This window comes from Nannobrachium achirus (genome assembly GCF_963921795.1).
Source record: "Nannobrachium achirus genome assembly, chromosome: 19".
Taxonomy (NCBI): domain Eukaryota; kingdom Metazoa; phylum Chordata; class Actinopteri; order Myctophiformes; family Myctophidae; genus Nannobrachium; species Nannobrachium achirus.
This window is the reverse complement of record NC_137826.1, coordinates 7494089-7514251: the sequence shown is the minus strand read 5'-3', so window position 1 is coordinate 7514251 and position 20163 is coordinate 7494089. Positions and strand designations below refer to the sequence as shown.

General features: G+C 44.7%; 1 pseudogene across 1 annotated transcript in view; it reads right to left on the bottom strand.

Moving 5' to 3' along the window:
* LOC308304333 (transcription factor COE1-like) overlaps positions 1-20163 on the bottom strand; it is a 173138-nt pseudogene that overhangs the window by 26516 nt on the left and 126459 nt on the right. Inside the window, exons 10-11 of the transcript in view lie at positions 17276-17402; positions 6268-6356 (exon numbers count right to left, since the gene is read on the bottom strand). The product of the transcript in view is annotated as a transcription factor COE1-like (transcript). The remainder of the gene's footprint in view (positions 1-6267; positions 6357-17275; positions 17403-20163) is intronic.

The following is a 20163-nucleotide window of genomic DNA, read 5'->3' as shown; positions in this document are numbered from 1 at the left end:
CCAACACCACACCACTCCACACACCGCACACTTGTGCCAAGTGCCAGGTTAGTAAATAGCAGATCTACAAAGCTCACATTCGTGTCACGTTGTGAGCTTGTACAGTATACTGTATCTGCTATTCTCTGCACGCAACGCCAGCGTGTTGTTGTTACACCAGCATAAATCAGGCTTTACTTTCTGTATAGCATAGTGCAGGGGTCTTCAACAGGGGGTCCGGGACCCCTAGGGGGTCCTCAGAGTTACTACAGGGGGTCCTCCAAATCTTTGTGTGATAGAAACTTTGTTTCCTCCTTTTTTACACTTGAACCCTATCATCCATATTCAGAGAACATTAGCCAAAAATAGCAGATCTACAAGTTGAGCTTGTAGATCGGCTATTTTCGGCAAAGAGGTTTGGTGTAGAGGGGAAAAAGAGCAGACTAAGACTGAGTGAAAGATCAAGTTTATTAAGTATCGACAGTTCAAGTGGTTAAATATCTGAAAACACAAACTGACATGAATCCAAAATACACTGATGATTGTGCTGTCAAACAATGAAACTATATGGAATCTATGAACAGGTTGTGGGGGGTCCCTGCTTCATCTCTCTCTCAACTAAGGGGTCCTTGGCCTGAAAACGTTGAAGACCCCTGGCATAGTATATGTGCCATGCATGCACAGGTTTATGTGTGTTGAGTATAAACAGTGAGTCACCATGTTGACTCAGACCTTACAGGAAGGTCATCCTGACCCTGTCCAAGTGTCCATGACAGCACACACTCTTTTTAAGGCTTATATCATTTCCTGCACTGCTTACATCACACTGAGTCACATGCGTGTGTGTTTGAAAGCAACAACTAAACTCCTCAAATGACCTGTCTACTATTAACAACAGTGCCACACGTGCACACATGTGTGCGTGTACATACACACTTACTACTGTAAGTATGAAACACCTCTCATAAGTTCTTGTTATAGAATCGACTGTTAAGGACCCCTAGAATTATATAAATTTGACCGTGGACCCCCATCTCAAAATATTTCGCTCCAGGGACCCCCCAGAAGCAAAGATTTTAGTTAAAAATGTTCGCTTTAAAATAATATATATTCAAAGATTTGCAAAAAAAAAGTTTCTTCATAGTCAAAGTATAAAAAATACACAGATGCGTTCCCGGTCATAATGCAATCTTTCACAGAATCTGAAACAGTCTTAAATCTGACAACTATTTAATTAATACTGTAAAACACTAATGGAAAACTTTGTGTGATTCTTCCCCACAGCCTAAAATCTAGTGACATTTTCTAAGATTGGGTGGGCAAGCTCATACTCATTCATATTCTATGGTGAGGCTATTTTATTCAACAAGTAATTATCTCTGAATGTCAGTTTGATGACAACATTAACCTGAACTACTAGTAAATGTCAAATCTATTCTCAGCATGAAATATTGGCCCTTAAAAAGTTTTAACCTCGTAATGTAGCAAGAATCCCAGAATCAAGCAAATGTAAAAGCTTATACAGTATATCTTTGTTATTTTTCATCATGTTTGAACATTTCTGTATGTATTTATTTATTATGTGGACTGCTAATGATTTGCTGTGATGTAAGCACTTAACCAGACCAGTGGTTCTCAACCTGTGGGTCGGGAACCACAGTATTATGGGGTCCCCAGATGATTAAACTAATGTGAAACATTGTTTTCTCACTCAACAGTAAACAAACCAACATAAAGTTTAAGTATATTACAGAGGGTATCTGCACATTTCTAAAGTGACAATTTAAGGACTTTTTAATACCTCTAAAATGACAAATTAAACATTGGCCAAAATGTCAGATATTAGAGGCAGCAATTGTGAAAACGGCACGCAACGCGAGGCGCTGTGAGCATGTAGATCTGCTATTTTCACAATAGACCCGTTTCAGATTTTGCCCTAAAATCCCGCAAACTACAGTCATGTCATCAACATGGATCTGTCCCATTTCCCATATTCCCTCCTGATTGGCTACCATTGCCTTCTAAAGTTTGTGTATGCAACCTGACGGTGGCTTATCTCCCGATTAGGGAGACTTACTGGTAAAAAATGTAATGCCTCAACTCTTAGTGCTCGTAGGGTGGGTGGGGGGGGGGGGGGTGGGGGGGGCTCCCGGTTAAAATATGATTATTCTGGGGGTCAAGGCCTGAAAAGTTATGTGTGTGATATATGTGTGACGACACACATACAGTAATGTCTCTGCCTGGTGGAAACCCCACGTTACGAGCTATTGTGGAGATCTGCTGTATATGACCAAGTAGGGAAATAATAATTTACGAAAAAAAATATATATATATGGAGATAAGAGGTTTCTCCCCGACAGCAACAATATAATGTTTGTGTTACTCTATAATTCCCTGGATATCCACCAAATCCTATCCATAAACACTCTCACACACACACACACACACACACACACACACACACACACACACACACACACACACACACACACACACACACACACACACACACACACACACACACACACACACACACACACACAACACACACATCGGAGGTGTCAAGTGTGTTGTGTGTGTGCGGAGCGGCGTTCCCACGGCGATAGCAAACAGTGGGTGAACAGTGATTGTTAACACATGTGCGAGGAGCCAGGGTGTCGGCGCGGCGCGGCGGTGACATCATCACACCATGCCAGGAGGAGAGGCCAGCGCGGCGCGCCCCCGTTGTCCTTTGATGATGAGGTCACCGCTTGTCACAGCCAATCCTGGACCAGAGCCAGCCAGCCTTCATGGAAGACGGCCAATGGCGCGACAGCTGTTCGTTGGGGACACGACCCCCGCCGCGCCCACCCAGCGTGACGAGTTCAAAGTTGAACGCGACGCTGTACTTCGCCGGGCTGCATGTGCACGCACGCACGCACGCACGCGCGCGCACGCACGCACGCACACACACACGCGCACACACACACACACACACACACACACACACACACACACACACACACACACACACACACACACACACACACACACACACACACACACACACACACACACACACACACATACACACACACACACACACAGACAGACACAGATACAGAGATGTATGCAGCCATGTGCACACAGATATCAAAGGGGGCTTGAACCCCTGCCCCTTTTATCCGTCTGTTAAAAAGCGCCCAGACCATGAATGCAGTGTTTACTATGGTGAAATAAATGCAAATGCCCCTCTTTCCATGCCATACCTGAAGGCAGCATTCAAGAGAATTGCCTCTTCCAAACTCTCCTGAACTTGAAACTTGAATTGCCATCTCTGTGTAGAGATCCATGCCGTTACGCCACATCTCCAGTATTCACTTGATTATGCTTAGTTCAGTGTGGTATCACCTACCAAAAATAGCAGACTCTGCTATTTTCGATATTTTCAACCAAAAACCCTTTTAGAAATTTCAGCCCCTGCCTCTAACATTCTCTGCACGTCCTTGGATGTATGCATAGAAAAATGCATGTGTGTGTGTGTGTGTGTGTGTGTGTGTGTGTGTGTGTGTGTGTGTGTGTGTGTGTGTGTGTGTGTGTGTGTGTGTGTGTGTGTGTGTGTGTGTGTGTGTGTGTGTGTGTGTGTGTGTGTGTGTGTGAGAGAGAGAGAGACACACACACACGTACACACAAAGTGGCACACATACACAAACAGCACAGCTATATCTAAACGCTCGGCTCACGGTGATGTCATGTTGTAATAACAAAAAAAGAAATCCATAGAACTCACAGATGCCTTTAAAATGTTGTCAGAAGTCATTGTGGGAATCGCACTACAGTGAGTCAGCATCTGTTATAGACTGTATGCGGCTTACAAAACAACTTCTCATAAGGCAGGGTGGGCCGACAGTGGCTCAGAACGTACAGAGTGGCCTTTTGAAGTGGAAAGGTTCCCCGCTTGAACCCGGGCTCACCCCGGCTGCGTGTCGAAAGTGTCCTTGAGCAAGACGCTGAGCCCCTGACTGCTCACGACGAGCAGGTTGGTGCCTTAGGTGGTTTCCTCTACCGTTGGTGTGTGTGTGAATGTCAAGACCAATTGTATATCGGTACTGTCGGGCAGAAACCTCGTATCTCCAAGTTTCAAATGTGTATGTTTTTTCGCGAAGTAAAGCCCTGGTTCATCAGACAAGGCCGTCTCACAAAAGTAGTGAAAACAGCCGATCTACAAGCACACAACGCCTCGCACCGCGAGGCGTTGTGTGCTTGTAGATCGGCTGTTTTCACTAGTTTAGTTTTTTTTTTTTATGATAAAAAACGGTTTTGGAACGGTTTTGGACATACAAGGTTTCCACCCGACAACGACGATATGTCCCTGCTCTGCCAGCATGTAACCTTGATACATGAACACTGTTACACTCCTTTCACATGTTCCTATTCTATTGTATTGTATTGTATTGTATTGTATTGTATTGTATTGTATTGTATTGTATTGTATTGTATTGTATTGTATTGTGTACACTTCTGCTATGGCAATGTAAACGTATGTTTTCTCATGCCAATAAAGCCATTTGAATTGAAACTGAATTGAATGTGGGAATGTGGGAACTCTGTAAAGCACTTTTGAGAAAGGCATTTTTAAATGCACCATTTGGACCCCAGCATCCATGCATTATTATCCATATTCTGGGGAGAACATTAGCCAAAAGTAGTCGATCTACAAGCTCACAACATGTTGCAACACAATGCATTGTGAGCCGTAGATCGGATATTTTTGGCAAAGAGATTTGGTGTAGACAGAAAAAAAAGTACAGAGACAGACAACTCAGGTCTACTTTTACCAAGTCTAGAACGTTCAAGTGGTTAAAAACCGAAGTTTGCCGGTGCTTGGGTGGCGCAGTGGTAAAGTGTCTGCCCACCAACACAGAGGCTGGGAGTTCGAATCCACTGCCGTGCACCTGGCTTTGTCAAGCGTCTAGCATTCTCTACATTAACGTCTACTGTACATCAGGGTTCCCCAATTAGTTTTCCTCAAGGGCCGAATTATGTCTACTAGGGTACCAGGCCGAGGGCCACAACATTGCAGGGGGCGACGGTGGCGTTCCCGCTACTCCAGCGACAGTTCATCTATCGTCGTTGCGGGGGAAAATCTTGTATGTCCAAAACCGTTCGTTTTGCATTTATCATTTTAAAAATGATTTAAACTAGTGAAAACAGCCAATCTACAAGCACGCAACGCCTCGCACCGAGGCGTTGTGTGCTTGTAGATCTGCTGTTTTCACTACTTTTGTGCGACGGCCTTGCATGATGAAGCAGGGCTTTACTTTGCGAAAGAACGTACACATTTTGAAATACGAGGTGTCCACCCGACAACGACGATATACTAGTGTTGTTGCTGCTCTTATACCACCATTATTACTGGGGTTGGTGGGGGGCCAGAGAGTAGCCCCCTGCGGACCACCTTTTGGGGAACCCTGTCCTAGGGGCTGGGGCGGCACCTGTCAGCAGGGATTGTTGGGCAGGAGGAGTAGGACCAAGACTCAATGTCCTCCCGGTGGGGGCTCCTCACTGGCAGGGTGAGCCAGTAGGATACAACAGCAGTGACAACACACACACAAATGTGTGTGGGGAGGAATGAATTGGCTTAACGACTAAATTGGGACGACGAGGGGGTAAAAAGCTAATGAAAAAAAGGTCGTGAACTTCTGACCCTAAACCAGCACCATGTACTCGCAGTCACTTTCATGTGTGATTCTCACAGGCGTAGATTGGAACTACAGAAGCGTGCACACACACACACACGTGCAAACAATACACACCCTCTGAATGTGTGTGTGTGTGTGTGTGCGAGCGGTGCACTTTGAGATGACAGTGCTTTGTACTAAAGCGCTGCTAATTGTTTACATGTGTTGTTGTCATCATACAAAGAGCTCCGGCTGGTTGTTATGCAGCTGATGAACAAATGATTCATTTACGAGTGTGCCTGTGTGCGTGTGTGTGTGTGTGTGTGTGTGTGTGTGTGTGTGTGTGTGTGTGTGTGTGTGTGTGTGTGTGTGTGTGTGTGTGTGTGTGTGAGTGATCTGGAAGTAGATCACACACACACACGTTCTCCTCCATGCGGGGTTAACCAGTGCACGGTGAGAACATAGCGGATCTCTGCGAGGTCGCAGCGAGTCGCCGTGGTGCGACGTGATGTGTGTGCACAACGTCATGTACCGTAGCGTGTGTGTGTGTGTGTGTGTGTGTGTGTGTGTGTGTGTGTGCGTGTGTGTGTGTGTGTGTGCGTGTGTGTGTGTGTGTGTGTGTGTGTACCTTGGGAAGTCTTTCGGGGTCACCAGGGTGTCTGGGAATGACCTTCTGAAGCCTCTGGAAGCCATAGTCTATAGTCGGCTCGTTTAACGCTGAGAGAGAGAGAGAGAGAGAGAGAGAGAGAGAGAGAGAGAGAGAGAGAGAGAGAGAGAGAGAGAGAGAGAGAGAGAGAGAGAGAGAGAGGGAGAGAGAGAGAGAGAGAGGGAGAGGGAGAGAAAGAGCACAAATCATTGGGTTTTTAATTGACAGCTTCCATAATGAGACAATAGACCCGTATAATGGTGGATCTAACAGCATGCATGCACGTGTGTGTGTACACACACTGTACACGCACGCACACGCACACGCACACGCACACACACAAAAACATAAACACTTTGGCAAAACTGCACATAGACCGTCTATGCAGATTTGCTTAGATTTTACAACCTGAAACCTCTCGACCAGATAGACACACACACATACACAGAGAGAAAGAGAGAAGGGTAGGGGATACTGAAAAGGAAGGGATGGAGAGACAGAGAGAGGGACAGAGACATACAGTAGAGACAAAGAGTCTCGCGTAGCCAGACAACTATTCCACAATCTCTGAATGCTACAGTATATAGAGTCTCTTGATGAAGAGTGCATTAAGCTGGACCCCAGTTGCAACTCAACACATTGTGAGCCGTATATCGGATATCTTTGGCAAGGAAATTTGGTGTGGACAAAAAATGTACAGAGACAACTCAGATCTACTTTTACCAGTAAGACTCCCTAATCGGGAGATAAGCGACCGTCAGGTCGGCAACCTCCTGGTGGCGCTAGAAGAGGGGCAAGTGAGAAATCAGGGGGCGGAGGTTGTGGTTAAGCAGCAAGCTAAATATGCTTAGAAGATTTTATTTACATTGGGATAAATGTGCGCAACAAAATGAAACGGAAGTGGGGAGGAGGCTTCACATCCACTTTATCGCTTCTAAAAGTGATAATGATGATACTCATCATCAGATATCCGTCGCCCCAGACTGTATGATGGGAGTATTTGCAAATCGCAGGAGTCAACAGTCTGGCTACGCGAGACTATACAGAGACAGAGAGGCAGAGAGAGACAGACAGACAGAGACAGAGAGGCAGAGAGAGACAGACAGACAGAGACAGAGAGAGGGAGTGCAGTGGATACAACAGCATGGCTACATGATGAATCAATAGAACAAATGATCATTAATCAGTAGTGCAGGTAGCAGACAGAGAGCCAGACTGCAGCCAGGAGGCCCAGAAGGCAACGCTAGCGTCTGCTGCACCGCCTCCAAGACAAGGCAACGCAAGCATCCTCTGCTCTGTTATGTTATGTAGAGCACAGCTTCTAGAGGGGTCCAGGGACCCTCACTGTTCCTGGAGGGTAGACTGACAGGAAATGTGGTTACTATGGGCATGGTTTGGATGACAATATAGTCTTTGCAACAGAAACTAATTATTAAAAACAATAGCAATTAAAAAATAATAGATTTAATATTAGATTTTTATTCTCAAAAATGATTATTCGATTATTCTAACCACTAATTACAATTAATTGTAGCTATTTCATGAAGGGTTTTACTTGATTATTAGAACTATATAATGTTTAGCTTGATAACTGGTCATTTTAGGTTGATTTTTAATGTCCACGGAATCAAGAATTGTTCTCCGCAGAATTCCGCAGAATCAGGATTGTTCTCCGCGGAATAAAGATTTTTTCTCCGCGGATTCCTGGGGGGACTAAAGAAGCCCTAAGAGCTTGTTTCCATTATGGTCCTATGTACTCAATTAAAATCATAACATACTGTACTGTACACTAAAGGATTTGACTGTGTGGTTCAGCATCGTTTGAAGGTTCTTTTCTGCTAAATTGTAAAGGGGTGTACATCAATTTAGCCAGTAAAGATCTATCTAAGTAGAAGGTGAGGTAGTGAAGTCGTCAGCCTCGGTGGCTGATGGTTGGGGGGGGAAAAAAGGTTTTTTTTTTCTCTCGATGCAAATGTGAGATGAGGGAAACGGAGACAACTAATGGTGTGGTGTTTTTTTCTGTCGTATAGGGGCTGAGACGAGACAGTGTGTATGATAATGAGCCTATAGGTGTTATCTTAAGGCTTTTCTTTCATTTTCTTTTTAACAGAACTCTGTCTGTGTTTCCCTTTAATGACACAATTACACTCCTTTATCCTGTCAATCAACATGGCCCTGAAAGCCTGCCACTCACACCCACGCTCTGTGTGTGTGTGTGTGTGTGTGTGTGTGTGTGTGTGTGTGTGTGTGTGTGTGTGTGTGTGTGTGTGTGTGTGTGTGTGTGTGTACTGTATGTGCCTGTGAGTGCACAATGTACATTTGTGGGGTGTTAATGTGCGCCGAGTCTGTGCGTGCGTGCGTGCATGTGTGTGTGTGTGTGTGTGTGTGTGTGTGTGTGTGTGTGTGTGTGTGTGTGTGTGTGTGTGTGTGTGTGTGTGTGTGTGTGTGTGTGATGGATGTCTGGTACTTTCCACTTTGACCACCAAATAAATTGCGCACAGCTGAATATCAGTTGTTATTAGGGATTATATGCGTGTACGCGCGTGTGACTGTACCGACGTGGGTGTGCTGGCGTGTGTGTGTGTGTGTGTGTGTGTGTGTGTGTGTGTGTGTGTGTGTGTGTGTGTGTGTGTGTGTGTGTGTGTGTGTGTGTGTGTGTGTGTGTGTGTGGTGTGTAACATGAGTACATGACACACGTGTGTTGCTTGTCTGCGTTACAAAAAGTGAACACCTGGACGAGAGGAGAGGAGAGGAGAGGAGAGGAGAGGAGAGGAGAGGAGCAGTGTGTCAGGTCCAGACAGGCAGCTGTCTAACAGTCAGTAGAGTATCAACTGTCAACATTAAACTGACAACACTGAGCATCTCTGGAGACACCCAACATATGCCCACACACACACACACGCAAACGCACACGCACATGCACACGCACACGCACACGCACACACACACACACACACACACACACACACACACACACACACACACACACACACACACACACAGAGAGAGAGACTGACCACAAGACTAACAGAATTATTAATAGAACCGTTACATGTTCCTTTGTGCGTGCCTCTGTGTGTGTGTGTGTGTGTGTGTGTGTGTGTGTGTGTGTGTGTGTGTGTGTGTGTGTGTGTGTGTGTTGCTGTGCACTCGGTGATGCTGTCCAAAGGTCATTCCTCTCCCAGTAGTTCTACAGTGATTTAGTTGTATAATGTGGACATAAAAATAGCATGTGTTTAAAGCAGCCCAACATGCACCCGCCTCACTGCCATGTCCAAACCTCCACAATGTAACCACACAGTTCATTTCTATCCATCAGAACCTCATTAGTAGCACTATTGGGAGGCCAAACTGTAATTGAGGCCTGTACTCGAGCTTTTTCATTTACAGTTTGATATGGGCGTTGTCGGGTGAAAACCTTGTATGTCCAAAACCGTTGGTTTTGCATTTATCATTTTAAAAATGATTTAAACTAGTGAAAAAAGAAGATCTACAAGCACACAACGCCTTGCACCGCGAGGCGTTGTGTGCTTGTAGATCTGCTGTTTTCACTACTTTTGTGCGACGGCCTTGTACAATGAAGCAGGGCTTTACTTTGCGAAAGAACGTACAACTTTGAAACTTGGAGATACGAGGTTTGCACCCGACAACGACAATAAGCATTTGGCCCCATTTATAATCTTTTATATCTATAGGACCCAAATAACACTTTAAAATCCTAACTTTGAGAGTGTAGGCCTACAGTACAAAGGGAACCAAATGGGCCATGGGTCCATATACGTACATTTGAGCGGCCGAATGGGAACCAAAAGGCTACCAGTTAGATCCTGGGACCCCCCAGAGTTTGTGTCAAAGTGTCCTTGAGCAAGACTCTGAACCCATAATTGCTTCCGATGTGCATGCATGTATAGCGCTTTGGATAAAAGTGCTATTTAAATGCACCACTTACCATTTAACATTTTAAAAGACAAGCCAATATTGGAAAAAGTTTGGATTAAGCAAGGTTTGTCTCTGGTTTAAGCGAGTTCATCTTTTTGTTCTATTTACTGTATTATAATCCCGTAACGGACGGGTCTTGGGAATTAAACACAAAAATAAGTATAGCCTATTCATTCAACACTCTATATGGGGTCGGCTCTGTACTGTATGTAGAAAGGTTCAAGTGAGGATGCTAAGTTGTGAATTAGTTCATTCATCAACCCTGTGTACCTTCAGATAAAAAGATGGACAACTTTCACAAGTTGACTTTGTCAAATTAATCTCAAAAGGCTCCAGGGCAGAAGAGGCAGAATAGATGCTGCTCAGTCTGGGAGTTATTCCAGGTATCTGGGCTAGGTTGGTTCTGTACATGTTGGTTTAATTCTTTAAAAAGGAATGTCAATGAATATTAAAACAGGACATCTTTTTATAAGCCTGACCCTACAGTGGTTTTCAATGTGGGGTCCAGGGACCCCCAGGGGTCCTTCGGGTGATTCCAAAGGGTCCCCAGCTAAATGATAAACAAAACACAAATCGGCCTCTTATGGCGCCACCATGAGGCCGATTTGAAAACATGTAGGGTGGTAATTTCTTCCTTGGCCTGGTGGGAATTTTGCGTGTCACTGCAATTCCACGCTTCATTCGTGATTTGAGAAATGTTGGTTTCCTAGTGGTTTTAGATGGGCATAAAAGTTAAAATAAATTATTCTCAACTTTTGAGAGCAAGACTCACACTACTCCCTCCTGTTTTAATGCGTCTACCGAAGAAATGAAGACAAAAATGAAGACAAGTTGAAGACAAGTTTTAATATTCAACTCAACATTCAACGTCTGCTTGAATCCATCCCCACCGTGATTGATTATTTGATCAGCCTATACGCATGCATGCTTTCCACAGGCAAATCATCATGTTGTTTTTTGGCCAAGGTGTTTTTGATCTGTGCCTGTAGCAAGTATCTGGGTGTGATCCCTAAAACCCTATGTCCTTCATTGACCGGACCGGGGTCCCCTAGGGGTCTGTACTTGGTCCCCCCCCCCCGCTCTGCACCGAATCTCTTCAGACGATCTACAAGCTTGTTGCGATGCGTTGTGAGCTTGTAGATCTGCTGCCGTAATTATTTTTGGTCCAAATGATCGTCTGCTATGACAGGCCCAGCATAAGGACGTTACTATACGTTAGGGTTCATGTGGTTATGCAAAAGACCTGAGGATGTCTTACACTGCTGATAGAGAAAAAAGAAAACAGCATTTCTGTGCCTCTTGCACTGTTAATTTATCCCCCCCGCACACCTCCTTCTGTCCTTCATCTGTCTCTCTCCTTCTTTCTTTCTTTCTTTCTTTCTTTCTTTCTTTCTTTCTTTCTTTCTTCTGCCTCACTTCCTCACTCATCTCCGTCCGTCCGTCTGCCCGTCTGTTTGCCCCCTCCCCCCTCATGCACATGTCCACGGGCGGATCAATACTCATAGAAGTTTCATGAGGAGCGACCCCCGCTCCTCCTGTTTCACTGTAAAAGAGAGGGGGAGGGGGGGAATGGAGCGAGAGAGAGAGAGAGAGAGAGAGAGAGAGAGAAAGGAGGGAGGGAGGAGGAGAAGAGAGGAAGAAGAGATGGTACCATAGCAAATAAAAAGAGGAAAATAGATGGAGATGTGGGTCGGTATAGGTCGTTGGGGGGTTTGGTTAAATAGCGGCGCCGTTATCTCCAACCTGTTATCTCCTAACTCTCGAGAGTTGGACTAAACCCAGAGAACAATGAGAGATGTTATTATAAAGGAATACGCCTGTCTGCATTCTTATCAATGACCCACTGTGCTCACCGCAACCTGACGGTCGCTTATCTCCCGATTTAGGGAGTCTTACTGGTTATTAAAGATATATACGGTTGTTATTGTCAACGTATACATCTGTACACAGTATAAATCCTCCCCGTAAGGGTCCATTTGGTTACAATTGTACTCTCTCAGAGTTGCATTAACACTGCGTGAAGATTTACGGTTTTGAATTTTGAATCCTGGAGAGTTTGGACATACATGTACTGTATGAGGTTGCCCCAGGAGTGAAAGTGAGCCGGAACGGCCAGAACCGCCGTTCTGCTAAAACATTCAATGTTTTTGATCTGTGCCTGTAGCAAGTAACTGGTGTCTTGATCACAAGATTTAAACTGTGCAGTGGCGGTAAAGCACACATGGTGGAATTAACACTTTGATCGATTGATTGATTGATTGATTGATTGATTAATTGACTGAATACTTTATTAGTGCATATGAAGAACAGAGCGTGGTGAACGGGTGGAGAGAGAGAGAGAGAGAGAGAGAGAGAGAGAGAGAGAGAGAGAGAGAGAGAGAGAGATACAGAGGATGAGAAGGAGGATCGATCCAATGGTCAGCCTGCAGTTCAATACCACTGAATTATTACTCCATTCTACTCCTTATGAGACATGTTCTCTCTGTGTGTGTGTGTGTGTGTGTGTGTGTGTGTGTGTGTGTGTGTGTGTGTGTGTGTGTGTGTGTGTGTGTGTGTGTGTGTGTGTGTGCGTTCATGTGTGTGTGTGAGTGTGTCCACTTACAGATGGATCAATAACGGTACAATCTGGGTTTTAACATCGCATCTCTCTGTCTGTCTATCCCTTCCTCACTCTCTTGGCGTGTGTGTGTGTGTGTGTGTGTGTGTGTGTATGCGTGCGTGCGTGCGTGCGTGCGTGCGTGTGTGCGTGCGTGCGTGCGTGTGTGTGTGTGTGCGTGTGTGGGCTATTTGTGCGTGCGTGTATGGGCATGCATGGCTGTGTGAGCGCGTGTGCATATGAATGTGTTTATTGCTTGTCAGTTTATTGTTGTATGTCTGTTATGTGAGTATGCGGCGCTGAGAATGTAAATGTTTCTCACCAGGGTCTGCGCAGCCATACGGCAGTGTGTGTGTGCGTGCGCGCGTGTGTGTGCAGACTGCACGTGCATGTGCGTGTGTGTGTGTGTGTGTGTGTGGTATAGGCCATCTGTTTAGCAGACTACTCACCATCTTTCCCTCATATCTCCCTGATTTACAATTACTTTCAACTTTTGCCCCCCATCCGAGTACGTGTGTGTGGCATGTTGTGTAAAATGTGTCCGCGGAATGTGTGTGTGTGCGTGCCCGGCCTCGGCGAGCGTGCGCGCGCGTGTGTGTTTAATTGCTCCGTCCCTTACACCCAGGGGCGACCGCGGCTAAGATGCAGAAAAACCGCAACTGGCCAATGGGCTTGCGTGCGCCGTGACCTTCCACCCGCCACTTCCAGAGGAAAACGCCGACCTTGAGGCGGGGTCAGGTAACCGCTGCCAACAGATCCTGTTTCTCCGGGTCGCATGCTGAAGCGATCAGCCAATCGCAAGGTCACTGGGGTCAACTCCCCGCCCAATAGGAGAAGCCGGTATAGGCACCAGACAGCCCAATTACTGAGTGGCTTGCCTCAGGGGTCCGGGGGGGCCATGTGTGTATGAAATGTTTGCGCAAGCAGCAGCCGCGCTAAACTTACGTCTATGTGCAAGCGTGTCGCACCAAATTCTGGGCCCTGGGTACAAGGATTCACTGCGGGCCCCCCATGAATGTTCCTCATAGGGAGAGGGGGGTTTAACCCCATTTAGACTGGGAACGCATTAGTACGCATTATTTTGTGCTTTAACTATTGAAAAATAGCAGATATACAAGCTCACAGCGCGGCACTGCGAGCTTGTAGATCTGCTATTTTTGAAAAATCGTGAACATTTGTGCAAGTCTTTAAATATTTTGAATCCTTTTTGAAAAACCTATGTTTCTACTGTATGCCAGTGGTGCTCAAACCTTCATCTGAAGAACCCCCAAAATGATATGTATTTGGCCACGGACCCCCATCTCAAAATATTTAGTTCCAGGGACCCCACAGAAGCAACATTTTTGTTACAAAGGTTCGCTTAAAAAAATACATATATTCAAAGATTTGCACACATTTTCACAACTTTTCAAAAATAGCAGATCTACAAGCTCGCAGCGCGGCACTCGGTGCCGCGCTGTGAGCTTGTATATCTGCTATTTTTCAATAGCTAAATAACGAAGGCCCCTCCACCTTGGGCCCTAGTAACTCAGTCCCACTTCCCCCCCCCTTGTGACGCCCCTGTCTATGTGTACATAATTGTTCTGGGTTTCTCGGTATGAAAGCTCCATAGATCTATAACACATATCATAATAGCTATGAATCGATATGGGCCTGTGCATATGAATGTGCTCCTATCCATGCAGTTGCATAAATGGAGAGCATAACTCCTACAATTAACCACTTAAACCCTATATACTTTGTTTAACAGGGTTCCCCAGGGGTCTAACTCGTTGCCCTCCTTTTTTCCCCTCTTCAACAAAACCTCTTCACTGAAAATGCCCAATCTGCAAGCTCACAACGCTTCGTGTTACGATGTGATGTGAAAACATTTATTCTACTACTCCGTCACCATAATGTGGAATGCCCTGACATCATCCATTAAATGATGTGATCCACTGGCTTCTTTCAAAACTGGCCTAAAAAAAACTGTCAGAAAACTACAAGTGATATCAAATCCCCTTGAAATGAGGGGCCATATACCGCCACTGTTTTTCCTTTTTCTCCTCCGTAAATATAGCTATTTGTATTTGTGGATGTCATGTATTAATGTCTTAATACTCTGTTGATGAATTGAATACATATTAGGACCACAATGGAAACAAGTCTCCAGGGCTTGTTTGTGTTATCCTTTTAGCCCAAGTGTCTTACTGTTACTCCGTGCTGATTACATTTTGGAGTAATAGTGAAGAATTCAATCAATCAACAACAAAAAAAGAACCCCCATAACTCTGAGAGTGTACAATCTTAGGGGTCCATTTGGTTTCTCAGTTATATAAAATACAAAACTACTAGTATTAACAACTGAGATAAGTTTCCTCCCCCCAAAATGGAGTGTTTTATATCTGAATAACTAGTTGCTCGAGCACTGTAGTCCATAGTCACTGATACACGCATCCGAAATCACTGTCCACTCTCATAGTCAACACAGATGGGTTTACTGGGAGTCATCTACTTATTCTCATATTCTCTCTCTCTCTCTCTCTCTCTCTCTCTCTCTCTCTCTCTCTACCCTCTCTCTCTCCACTCATCACCTCATCCATCTCTCTTTCTTTCTCTCTCGCGATGACATCATGGTAGCAAAGGAGCCATGCTGAGATGATCACAGTCAGACGCACATGCACACGCACAGGCACACGCACAGGCACACACACACACACACACACACACACACACACACACACACACACACACACACACACACACACACACACACACACACACACACACACACACACACACACACGTGCGCGCGCACACATTCCTCCTCCCTCCTCATCACTCTCTTTCTCCAGAGAGCAGGAAAGCACTCATTCACAATCAACAACGCGGGTCCGAAATGTTGCATTTCTGCCTGTGCTGTGTGTGTGTGTGTGTGTGTGTGTGTGTGTGTGTGTGTGTGTGTGTGTGTGTGTGTGTGTGTGTGTGTGTGTGTGTGTGTGTGTGTGTGTTGGTAAACTGGGTGTTCGGGGTGATTTGTCTAATAGTTCCAGTATGGGCCTGTTATAAAGAGCAGACTGTTTAATTGTAGCCCGGACTTAACGAGCCTGTAATTACTGTAGCCTTGTAATGAGTGGCAGCTTGTTAACTGCTGACTAATCTGCACTCATTAGTTCAACACTGTCTGGCCTGCCTCTGAACCGCCATTCACACACATTCACTCGCTCACTCGCGTGCATATGTCATATATGCACGTGCACACACATACACGCACACGCACGCACATGCACTCACACAAACAGATAAATACACGTGGTCAAAACACAAGCGCACAGATTTGGGGAAATGTGCGCGCACAATCACACCCCATGTCCATATACACACATATATGGACTTGGACAGACACGCATGCTCATATACAGACTTACATTTATGTATGCACATGTGCATTTATAAGTAAGCCTTGCAGATGTGGCCAAATAGGGCATGATACTTCAGAAAAAGAAAGAGGAGCACTCGTCAAAGAGTAGTTCAACAATAATATACTAGTCTTGTGTGGACGGTTCGGGCAAACAATGAACTTTAGAACAAGGACACCAGCACTCACTTTAGAACAAAATCTTCAAGTTTACGGAAGGTTTAGGGCATGAGCCTATCTCCTGTACGTTCATGAGCATTCGAGCACCCCCTGGACATCCTTGATTGTGTCCCAAATGTAATAGTCTTTGGTACGACCCAGCCCTGGGAATCCAAACCCAACCTCCCAGTCTCAGGACGGACGCTCTAACCACAAGGCCACTGAGCTGTGGGTAATTATGGAACACCCTAGTGTCCCTACTCTGGGGGGCAACCGTTGCAAAAATGGCAGATCTACAAGCCTGCAACGTATCGCAGGGTGACACATTGTGAGCTTATAAATCTGCTATTTCCAGCGGAAGTATTTGGCGGAGAGGGAAAAAAGCAAAAGGCCTAGTACAGTGCAGGCCCCCGTGGGACTTGGGTCAGTGGAGCATGTAGGGTTTAAGTCAGGGATTCCCACAGTGGTCTTTTCTTCCTTCTACGGCCAACTCTCTTCACCAAAAAGAGCAGATCTACAAGCTCACAACGCATCACGTTGTGATATGTTTTGAGCTTGTAAATCAGCTATTTTTTGGTGAACCTTCCCCGAAGAATAGGGATGCTGGGGTTCAAGTGGTTAAACGTCTAGTGTAAAGTTATTTTCTGTAAGTTCTGATGGAAACGGATATTTCACTGTGGCATAGCCTACGGCTTATTACTTCGCGTAATAAGATGTATGATTCTAAATATTAACAGTGTAACTCAAGGGTGCCGTGGATGAAAAGGTTATTTACAGGGGTGCAAAAAAGGAGTGAAAGGAGTTTGAAAACCCCTGATTTAAGTGGTTCATTTGACAGTGATAGTGTCAGTGTAGGTGCCAGTGACAGTGACAGTGACACACATGGATATTGTTCCTACCTGTGTAGATGAAGCGTCCCGGCGTTCCCTTGCAGAACTGCTTTGACTTGTAGGACAGCGTCACCTCCACCACCCCCGGGATGTGTCTGGGAGGGGTCTGCACCCGGATGGCGTGAGGCGTGATCAACTACACACACACAGAGACAGACAGACAGACAGAAAGACAGAGAGAGAAAGAGGTAAAGCAGAGTACCTGAGACGGAAAAAGGCCATGTTACGTCATCACGTTCTTCTGTGACCGCTATGTTGGATGTGGAAGCACAGTGGCCTGTTTACACTGGAGCCTCAGTAGCGGCTCCCCTTTGTTACACTACACGCTGTGGAAAAAGTATATTACAGTATCTCCACAATAAAAAATGCACTCACAGGCCGCTTACATGTCCGCTGCGGATGTAAAAAGAAGTCATTTAGGCAAATGAAAAGGAGGTTGCACATCTCACACATGTACCCCAGGCACCCACCCAATCCAACACTTCAACCCTATATTTTATATTTCAGCTAATCAAAAATAGCTGCACAGTGCTTTGCATTTTCTTTTACTTTGACTAATCTCGACAAATATTATAGGGAACCCTGGCACAAACTCTTCTCGAATGTTGATCGTGTCCGTGGCCTATAATTCGTATCAATTTGGGGGTCCTTGAGATTAAAATGTTTTAGAACCCCCACAGATTGGGTGTTAGATTTGTATTATTGTAATTTAGAAAAGCCTCCTGTGGACAGGTGATGGAAATTAGCACTTGTGTAATAATCAACTTTTAATCAATGCATCTGGTTCGTCCAATGTGATTGTGATGTCCATGTCAAATAAATAAAACATAACATAACATAATAACACGTACTGAACTGAACAATGAAGGAGAGAGAGAAAGACAGAGAAAGACAGAGAGAGAGAGAGAGAGAGAGAGAGAGAGAGAGAGAGAGCGAGAGCAAGAGAAAGAAAGAGAAACAATAAGAAGAAGAACAGAGAGGTTTAGTGTTTTACACTGATGGCTTAAGAACAATCACGCGCTGATAAAGTACCCCAAATTGAATTAGAATTTTGGGGGGCGGCGTACGTGAGTTAAACAGAGCACTGCGCGGGCCGACGGTTTACCACTGACTGACAGACTAATTTGACAATCTCTTTGTGGTGCAGTCTAGCTCCTCTCGTCCACAGCCACTCAGGATAAGAAGCCTTATTTCCGGAGGACACGGGAAGCTTGTCACGCGGTGTCAGAGGAGTGATAAGAGGGAAGTACCCAAAATGTGCCGTTGAATTTCAAACTGTGTGACGGATGCCTGCTGCCTGATTAGCCGCGGCCTCCTTCCAAAGCCTAGCGCTTTAACCCTAACACCTGAGAGCCATTCTACAAATGCCTTCTAAATCAGTGCTTCTCACTTTTTTCATGGCAAGCAGGGGCGTCACACCAAAGTCTGGGCCCTGGGCACAAGGATTCACTGCGGGCCCCCCATGAATGTTCTTCATAGGGGGAGGGGGTTTAACTAATTTAGACTGCGTAACGTATTATTACGCATTATTTTGTGCTTTAACTATTGAAAAATAGTATAGCCGCGCTGCGAGCTTGTAGATCTGCTATTTTTGAAAAAACTTGAAAAAGTCTTTGAAAAAGTCTTTGAAAAACATCTTCTTTGTCAGTGGTGCTCAAACCTTTTCATGTGAAGGACCCCCAAAATGATATGTATTTGGCCACGGACCCCCATCTCAAAATGTTTTGTTTCAGGGACCCCACAGAAGCAAAATTTGGCTTATGCTTAAAAAAAAAGATTTATTCAAAGATTTGCACACATTCTCATGACTTTTCAAAAATAGCAGATCTACAAGCTCGCAGCGCGGCACTCGGTGCCGCGCTGTGAGCTTGTAGATCTGCTGTTTTTCAATAGCTAAATGATGAAGGCCCCTCCACCTTGGGCCCTAGTAACTCCAACCCCCCCCCCCCCCCCCTTGTGACGCCCCTGATGGCAAGGACCCCTAAAATGATACGTATTTGGTCGCAGACCCCCATCTGAAAATGTTTTGTGCCAGGGACCCCCTGAATAGAGACTAGAAACAAAAAAAGTGTTCAAAATCTTTCAAGGACTTTCAAGATTATTATTTCAAAAATAGCAGATAAACACGCTTGCAGTGCGACATGAAGTGACCTTGTAAATGTGCTATTTTTGAGAACCACTGTTCTAAACCACTGTGCTAAATCCTAAACTTTAAATGACACAGATGCTTGCCTGCTTTTAATAATTGAGCACCTGAGATGAAAAACAGTCTAAGTCCATGTCTTACAAATTTGAATATAGATGTTTTTTTTTATTTACCAGACTGTAAACCACAAACTAGAAGTTTTTAATCTGCTAAATTCTTAAAGCACTCCCCCCTCATTTTGTTGAATTAGATATTGTTATATTATAAGACATAATACTTATGGAAAGTGGAAAAACAGTATAGCCTATGTCCAACAGTTTGTGGAACAACAGTTTAAGTCCATACAAGCAATATTCAGCAGACAAAGGGAGCAGATAACATTAAAACAGACAATTGAACAAAATGAGGGGGGAGTGCATTAAAAATTTAACAGATTAAAAATGACTAGTTTGTGGCTTACAGTCTGGTAAATATCTATATTAAAAAAAATCTAATATGTTCTTAGACTCTTATTCATCTCAGGTACTCAATTGCTTAATAATGAACCAATAATTATTGTTTAGGGTAAAATGAACAGGATTTGGTGCTGCAGGTATCGACGATTTTCTTAGCAGTTATTCTAAAAGGTTTCTGCAGTCTTTCCTACACTCCAATAACTTCTGAGACATTTTAGTTCCCAGCTTTAGAATAACATTACTTTCACTTGACAAATGTGCCGTAATTAAAACCATTTGATATAATAATGTTTGCA